The following is an 8,711-nucleotide window of genomic DNA, read 5'->3' on the forward strand; positions in this document are numbered from 1 at the left end:
AAGAGACGGAAAAAGCCAGAAGGGAAGAAGAAGATATGGGTAGAGACACAGTTGGAGATATATATATAGAGAGAGAGAGAGAGAGAGAGAGGGGGGGGGGAAGAGAGAGCTAGAGAGAGAGAGAGAGGCTGCACCACAGAACCGACTGCACAAACGCATTTGTTGTTGTTGTTTTTATTGGCGTGTATCATTCATTTATGAATATTTACGCCGAATTCAAATTCAAATATAAAATATACTGTAGTCATTGCTAGACTATTTCAAGGCTTTTGTTTTTTCTCTGTTTTTCAAGACTGGCATAACTAACTGGTTTTAATCATAATGTTATTTTGGTGGTGGTTATTTTTTACCTGACTGCTAAGAAAGCATAAATGCTTGTAAGTAAGAGACGGCCGACGGCTTTAGGTCCTCTCCGAGGGACCTGGTAATGAGGATTAATGCTTTACCAAAGGGCACTAGCGCATCGACTTGGTTTTGAACCCGGGTCACTGGATTACGAGACCCCTGCTCTACCGACTAAGCTATCACGCCTCCTCCTGTTTTCATGTACAAGTACATTGTATTTTCTGTACGATTATAGATGTGTTGACATGTATCCCACATTTGCCCTCCATAATAGAATATCAACCCAGGGTAAAACACCTCCCTGATCAACCCATATCATTTTAGTTATATCGTATTGTACTCTGTTCGGTTCGCTTAGACTCGTTGTTGACAAACCTCTCAAATATTTCTTCTCTGTTTAATTTATTTCGAACTCTTTTCAGTAGAGAGGCCATGATTGTGAAAAGGTGCATCGAACCGTTTCCACCACAATAGAAATCCCCGATACGGTACGCACTTACACAAAGAAGTGGGTGTTGGTGTTCGATAGCGTCATCAGTGGATCCCACATATTGAACTGTTCTTTGTCTATCTGCTGTACGTTTATACAGGAGCTTGTGTTGTACGTTTAAATGCCACGACGAAGTTTTGTTTAAACTCTAATGCGGTGTACATATAATAATTCTACATCGAGTGCACTTGCTGTATTTTCATTCGGTGGGCCTAAATTCCGACGGACTTTTAGACTTATAATTGGAAAAGGGTAAGTTGATATATGTTTTGAAATATTTTGACAAATAGAGAAGTAAAAGTGAAAGTTAATACATATTGTTTAGAAGTGTTTTGCGATTCATATTAGTATAAGAAATACGAAACTATGCAATATCAACATTACTAAGTACTTATCATGGTCACTTGTGTGAATATTGCAAGGGTTCGCATTACGGAAACATGAGGCAAATATGTTTCGGTTGCGTCGGTATAATCAGGGTTAACAGTACTTTACCAACGTTAATATCAGCAGAGTCTCTCTCTCTCTCTCTCTCTCTCTCTCTCTCTCTCTCTCTCTCTCTCTCTCTCTCTCTCTATCTATCTATCTCTCCCTCTGTCTATCTCTCTCTCTCTTTCTCTCTCTATCTCTCTCTCTCTTTCTCTCTCTCTGTATCTATATATCTTTTTATCTCAGATTCTTTTGTTCCTTATATATCTATTTCATCTACGACGTGGTAGTGAACTTAGTAGTCTGCTTCCGAATACTTCGGAAAATAGAACAACTAAGTTGGATTTTTTAAAATAATACCTTTGAAGAGATGAAACTTTAAATATTAACATGTCCATGTACACTCTGCAAAAAAGTAAGTGGACAATAAATGTAATTTAGATTTTCAAACAAATATTTGATATGTACTTGTCTTTCATATATCAAAATAATATACATTAGTTGTCCTTGTAATTGGAATCATGTTTCGCGTATGAGTGAGCTTGTATTGCCATTAAACAATAAATGGGCCTCTGAAAGAAAAGTGCAAATATTGGGCATCTTGCCATTCAAATGAGGATGAGCATTTCCATCGTGTAGAATCACATTACAACAATGAAGGGAAAAAACAAACATTTCGAGAAACGTGAAAGGAGCCCGAGGCATCTTGACCGTGCTTGTCAAAACTATGCAGTCCCGAGATTGCTGATATCTGGAGCTCATTCCTCCTCATAGTTTCTCATCCAGATGCACACATTCATTAACATTTGAATGGCTACTCACCTCTTCTTCTTTTTTTTGGTGCAATTTTCCTAATCAGATCTCCTAAGGGTTAAATGAATATGCTCATTTAAGCGTGAAAGTTCAAATCTTGATTTTCATTAATGTTGTTGGAGTATTAATTTTCCTTTAGTTTGATACATATTTTATTATACTTATTTTGACGGTTTACATGAAAATTCTGGAGGACAAAGAGAGTTAATTGTCAATTACTTTCATTCTACTCTTGTTTTGTTGCTGATACGCCGTCTTTTCTCACTGCCGCGCCCTTTAAGATATTCATTTAAATTCTCATCATATTAATACAGGAATTGAAACATCATGAAGTTCTGGATGACTGTCCTCTCCTTGCTTGTAGCAATCATTCCTAATCTTGTCGCAGCCGATCCATTAGACAATATAAGTAAGTTTGTTCGTGTTTTTTTTTTTACTATATTTTGTTTTGGTTCATCTATTTTATAATATTGATGTATTGATAAATATTTATTTCATTCATCATAAAAAAACATTTGAAAGACAAAACATAGCGTACAAGTTAACGAGAAACATTTACAATAGAATACAACAACAACACAAATGTCATATGAATGTGGAGACAGCTAGGAAAGCCAAATGCTTTATTGGTGCTGCCACCGAAACAATAATACAGTATAATATCGTTGTTTAAAAGGGTGGTATGAAAAGCACTAAATAGAGGGGGATGGGATAGAAACGAAACAAAACTTGACCGTGTACAAATTAAATTCCCTAAGAAGAAACAACTGGAAGACTTGCAGGCGTCGGACTCCCTACTTTCGTATAATGCCGATGCTGATGCTGATGTTGATGATGCATTTCTTATTTAACTTTGGATTGACAAAATATATATCAAATGTTATCAAAGGAAACACGTGAAATAAGAATACTATTTCCGAATATGTCTATAATCTCGATCTACTTGCTGTTGGTATGTTCGGCGATCAATATGAAATATCATTTTATATTAAGTTTAACAATAATAAAGCTAGATAAAAGTTACCAAAATATTCGTACACGAAATGACGTATGTTCTTTTCAATAATAAGTAGGCCCATTATGTGCATTGTTACTGCAATAAAACTATCGACATTTTGAATAATGTAGGAATAGGAGATGAAAACGAAGAAAAGTACTTCAGTAGTAGTTCCTTGTTACACGTAGTATTATACAGCCAAGCCCAATTAATAAAAATATATGAATTAACATACATTTTGTATTTGTATTATACTTTTTTCACAGATGTTGTAGTTTCCTGATTTTTACTCTCCGTAATATAATAACAAACCAAAATAACACAATTTTGGTCCCTTTCCCTTCAATAGCAACTTTATATCTGAAGGAAATGAATGTTAGAGTGCCATAATTTCGTTATTTTATTGTATCATGTTTCTAAGCAATAATACAAATACTTGCATATCAATCTTCAACAATGTTATGAAAAGAATATGTTCTTTTATATTTTTTATATTTAATGACTCTTTAAAATACATGTATGCAATTTATATTTGTTGATGTACATGCGTTTTCTACAACTACTTCTTTTACTTCTTTTCTTCATGTTTCTCCTCTCCGTTTTCCTGACTTTATGTTATATTCTGTTTTCTTATTTTTGCTGCCCAAGCAATCTTATCATTTTAACTATATATATTTCAATATTGACAAATCAATTGTAACTGTATTTAATGTTTTAAATATACAATGAGTGTTTTAATTGTACACATGACCAATTCAGCCATTGGGCTAAGACACATGTTTTTGATAAACCTTGACTTGAATAAAGGAGTTTACAGATAGCACATGGTACAAATGACCCCAAATATCCACAGATCTTTCACACATGGAGAAGTTCCACTTTGAGCATCTTAGAATAATAACTGCCAAAGTCCTAGATGTTATTCATGAATACCTTTTGTTTGCCCTCTTGAAAAGAATACTTCCACCTGCGTATCTTAGAATGTACCGTTGGTGCATAAATGAATAATGTTACATAACTTTCATGAGCGCATATCCAGTATTCATCTCTGGTGGGTTTTACCTTTTTGGTACAAATGACCTTTATCTGCCCATGCGCAGATTGTATCTGTAAACTCCCTCATTGAATTGAATTGAATCACCCTATGCTTGTACCCTTACAGATAAACCAGCACTGGCCCTCATCCTCATCCCAGCATGTCTCATCTTCTTCATGATCTTTATTTACACCTCACCTTCAGATGATGACGAGAACGACAGGGATGATGACATCGAGAACCCGGCCGAACCCGACTACGAAAACACTTTCTTATAAAATTGTACATGGAAACCTGTATTCAAAAAATAATAATGATAAAAAAAAACGCCAAATGAAGACTCAAAAAGAGGTCTTTATCACTTGATCAGCAGGTGGTTATTAAAGACCAGTTTCCATTAACGTACTTATGTTTCAGTAAGAATCGCTCAAAGGATTACAAAAATGAGGTCTTTATACGCAGGTATTACTTCTATACTAGAAAGTAGATTTGACTGTGTATCTTCCCTGTGGTGTAACATCATACTTATAGGCGATAACCTTTGATCTTTAGCGTACATGCTTTCGTAAAAAGGTCTGCATTATCAAGTATATTTTCCTTCAAAAAAGACCCCTTTTGGTGTTTAAAACAAAAAAAGTTACGAAATGGGCTCTCCATGCAACCCTATAATGGCTTATCGAGAAGGCCAACACATCCACAAATAAAGTATTTTCGCAGAACAGAAACATACGCAAACTTCGTGAAAATGATTATTTTCGTGAAATGTCATGCTCTTACCCCCCACCCCCCCCCCCATACCCTCTTTTCAAATACTTCAACATGACCAAAATTACTCCTTTTGAAGAGAGAAAGTTTGAGGCTTCCATCTTTCTTATCATGAACATTGAAGGAAAACAGGTAGAATACAGAGTATGAAATCTGGCCCTATGATGAATACAATAAGTTGTAAATATAGTGCCAATTGTAAATATTTATTCCCTTTTAAAAAATATTATTCTTTGTTAGTACGAATCGAAATTCGTTATGCCAAATATGAAAAAAGAATATTGTGTAGTTTGACATCGCGTCTAATTATGGGACTTCGGACTAGGGTAGGGGTACGGGCGAGACCAAGGATGCCCCTTTAGTATTATCCATTATCTCCTTTCAATAAAGAGCTTTCCTATTTGAAACTAGCATTAACTCAGCCATATAAACCTATTAGCATGATTCCCAGGAAGCATATCAAATTGCCATTCTTTAATATTTTGAAGGTGTATTGTTTTTGGCACAAGCGACTAGTGAACCATTTCCGTATCTTAGCACCACCTACTCCCCCTCCAATCATTAAAAAAAGGGAATATATTCTTTAGGAATTGTATTCTGTATCATAGGCCTAATATGCATACAATGTAAATATTGTGTATATGTGCAGACTTATAGTTTTTTTTATATTTCATACTGTATTTTGTTTCATAATTTGTAATTGAATTAAAAAAAAAGAGAAATGTGATAGCTTTTAAATGTATACAATTGAATGTGAATAACATTAAAGGTTTATGTATATAACGATAAGATGAAATTTGTAGTATGTATCAAATAATTTGTAAAATAGATACAATGCATAATAAGAAGATGAGCAAGGCAACATATGAAGAAACAGCTATAAGAGAGAGAGAGAGAGAGAGAGAGAGAAGGGGGAGAGAGAGAGAGAGAGAGAGAGAGAAGGGGGAGAGAGAGGGGGGGGGGGGGTAGAGAGAGTCTGAGCTTCAAATAAAAGATCAAGAAAAAGAACTGAGATTGACAGATGGAGACAGGCAAGAGGAATTACTTGGAATTTGAAAAAAATGTAAGTTTACTGCTGAAAGATAGATCAATTAAATTAAAGTAAATGAATGTATAAAGATAGTGAAAGGATGAAGGGGAAGATGGAGACAGGAGTGTGAGCGTACATGACAGAGGAACAGAGGGTGGGAGAGGCGACAGGTGGAGAGATGATATAGGACAGAGAGGGAGAGAGAGCTCAGAATGAAAGATTAAGTATAAGAAATAGAGATTGACAGCTGGTAAGAGACATGTAATATAAACAAGAAAAGAGTACAGAGACACAGAGAGAGACAGAGAAAGAGAGAGGGAGAGAGAGAAAAAAAAGGGAAAGGGGAGAAAGATTGAAATAGACACAAGATAACTTGGTTCTTAATTGATAAAGATAAAATATTACAATAGAAAAACTAATCATCAAGCATCAATAATAAAGTGTTAATTTACCAGAGATAAAAATGAGCAAAGGGAATTATTTAGGGTTTTTTTTTTCTAAGGGGGAAAAAACAGATGACAGAAACATCTAAATAAAAACCAGAGGAAATATCAAAGGTCTAACTTATAGTAATATTTTATTTCCGGCACTAATCATATAACATGTCCGGATTCATCATATACAATTGCAATTACATATACAGCATACAATTATTTTTGTCTTCATATTCACATAATTGTGCCATATCGAGAAAAGAGATGGAATTACTGTTTCTATATGGATATATATTCTAAAATTATATACATAATCACCAAAGTAAATGTAAAGAAACAGTACAACATATCTAACATGCACGTGATTTGCATACACTTATGTACATTTGTTACCATCGGTACATGTTTACTTTCTACCTATTTTGTACATAATCATTCGTTCCTTGTTTCAGTAATGTATTTAAAACAAGAAAACACAAATATACTGTGAGTTGGCTTTAATACTGCTCTTAAACAATTAATTTCTGTTGTTGTATAGTTATAATACTAAAGACTACACAATGAGGTGACATCATAAATGTCTTGAACCACATAAACTGTTTTGGATATACATGTACAAAAGTTTCTAAATGTACTTGGAATTCTTTATTGGAAATGAAAGCATCCCATTGTGTACAAATCGCATTGTGGAAGAGTCTTTTCTTTACTTAAAGTTTAACCAGCCTGAATGTTAATTATTTCGTGAAAGAAATGCCACAGTGCAGTACACAATCGGTCAAAGAATTCAACACATTTACCAGAAATGTGCATAAATCTTGACCCCCCCCCCCCTTCTGCTTTATACAAACTCTACCAAAGCTAAAATCTCAGATTTGGTCTTTTACCAGCATTGTTTTGATGTTTGAGCCTAACTTGTGCAATAAATTAAATCTTTACAACTTTAATTTCATACTTGATACATCAACTGATGTTAATGGTCATGCATGAAATATGGCATTCAAAATTCTATCAAAGAAGCTGTGTAATTCTGCAACCACTTCCTGGTTCGTCCATGTACATTTCAGGCATTTATGGAATGCATTGGAGCATTGAATAATACATACATTTCATATCCAACGGCTCGCTGACATTGAAAACTGTCCACATTCCATGAGTTGTTTGTTTCACACCTTCACTTGTGTTCTAAATCCTTTTGATTCCATAACACTTGAAACTACTTAAAAATAGTTTATATTCATATCCTGTTTTCTGCTGGATACGAGCACTGTCACCTTGGCTAAATAAATAAAACAAAGTTCTTGCCAGCAGCAACAAAGTGCTGAAAGGGGAAGTAAATATTACTGCACTTTGTAGAGGTGTTGTGGTTTAGTGCATGGATACATCACCGGACTGTGGATCAATTGATTTGAGGTTTCAAGTCCCACCTTGTCACTGATGACCTGTAGCAAGACATTATTCTAAATTTGCCACTCCCCACCCAGGTGTTGAATGGGTACCAGGTAGGATGCAAACAAAGATGTTGTTGGATTGGCATGTGTGTGCACTTGTAAAATGGCTCCTGTCCAGAATACTCCCCCAGGGAGCGTAGTGTTTGCATGATCATGTGCAGATTGGCAATTTAATCCGACGACCGGGGTAATGAAATATTACAATGTAAAACTCTTAGAAACCTAGTATTAAGCCCAATACAAATGTGACTGTTATCATTATTACTAGACAGATTGAACCAAATAAATATCGTGCTAAAAGCGATAAACAGAAGAAATCATTACTCGTTACTAACAGACTAGCTTTTTAGAGGCCAGGTTAAAATCCTGAAGAAGTGGTTAGAACAAGGCCTTCTGATTTATAGAGTGCTACATGCCAATCTCTTCATCCCCTTCAAAACACCACAGCTCTTCAACTCAAAATTCAAAACATAAAAAAGTCAAACCATTGAAAAGTTAATTACTGTTTCACTTCATTTCTGAATATATTTTCTAGAACACAAATTTGTAATCTGTTGACTACTGAATTATCTCTGTCCCATAATAAATGCAGGATGTAAATGTAATCCTTGTAATTATAAAACAGAATCACTGACAATTCTTAAAAGCATTGTTTAACAATTTTAAATCTGAGATGCATGGCCCTACAAGTTATATGTAATGATGTACTATACAACATGTGAGAAATATGAAAATAAACTGAAACTGAAACTGAAACTGAACTGAAGTTATTAGTGTCTGTGATATGGTGTAATATTGAAACCCTACAAAAACTGCACTTCAAAATGATCATGAAGTGCCTCAAAAAAGTAAAAATCTTTGATTGACCGGTTTTTACCATACTCATTTTCCCCATTAAACTGTAGTGTTATAAAGACCGTTAGG

General features: G+C 34.7%; 1 long non-coding RNA gene across 1 annotated transcript; it reads left to right on the forward strand.

Annotated features, from left to right (window-relative positions):
* Window positions 1–913: 913 nt before the first annotated feature.
* LOC588339 lies at window positions 914–5,671 on the forward strand. Its single transcript, XR_143712.3, has 3 exons — window positions 914–1,087; window positions 2,392–2,486; window positions 4,237–5,671. It is a non-coding gene; the product is annotated as an uncharacterized LOC588339 (long non-coding RNA).
* The last annotated feature ends 3,040 nt before the right edge of the window (window positions 5,672–8,711 follow it).

The sequence above is a fragment of the Strongylocentrotus purpuratus genome, unplaced genomic scaffold, assembly GCF_000002235.5.
Source record: "Strongylocentrotus purpuratus isolate Spur 01 unplaced genomic scaffold, Spur_5.0 spur5_scaffold_13, whole genome shotgun sequence".
NCBI classification, from domain to species: domain Eukaryota; kingdom Metazoa; phylum Echinodermata; class Echinoidea; order Camarodonta; family Strongylocentrotidae; genus Strongylocentrotus; species Strongylocentrotus purpuratus.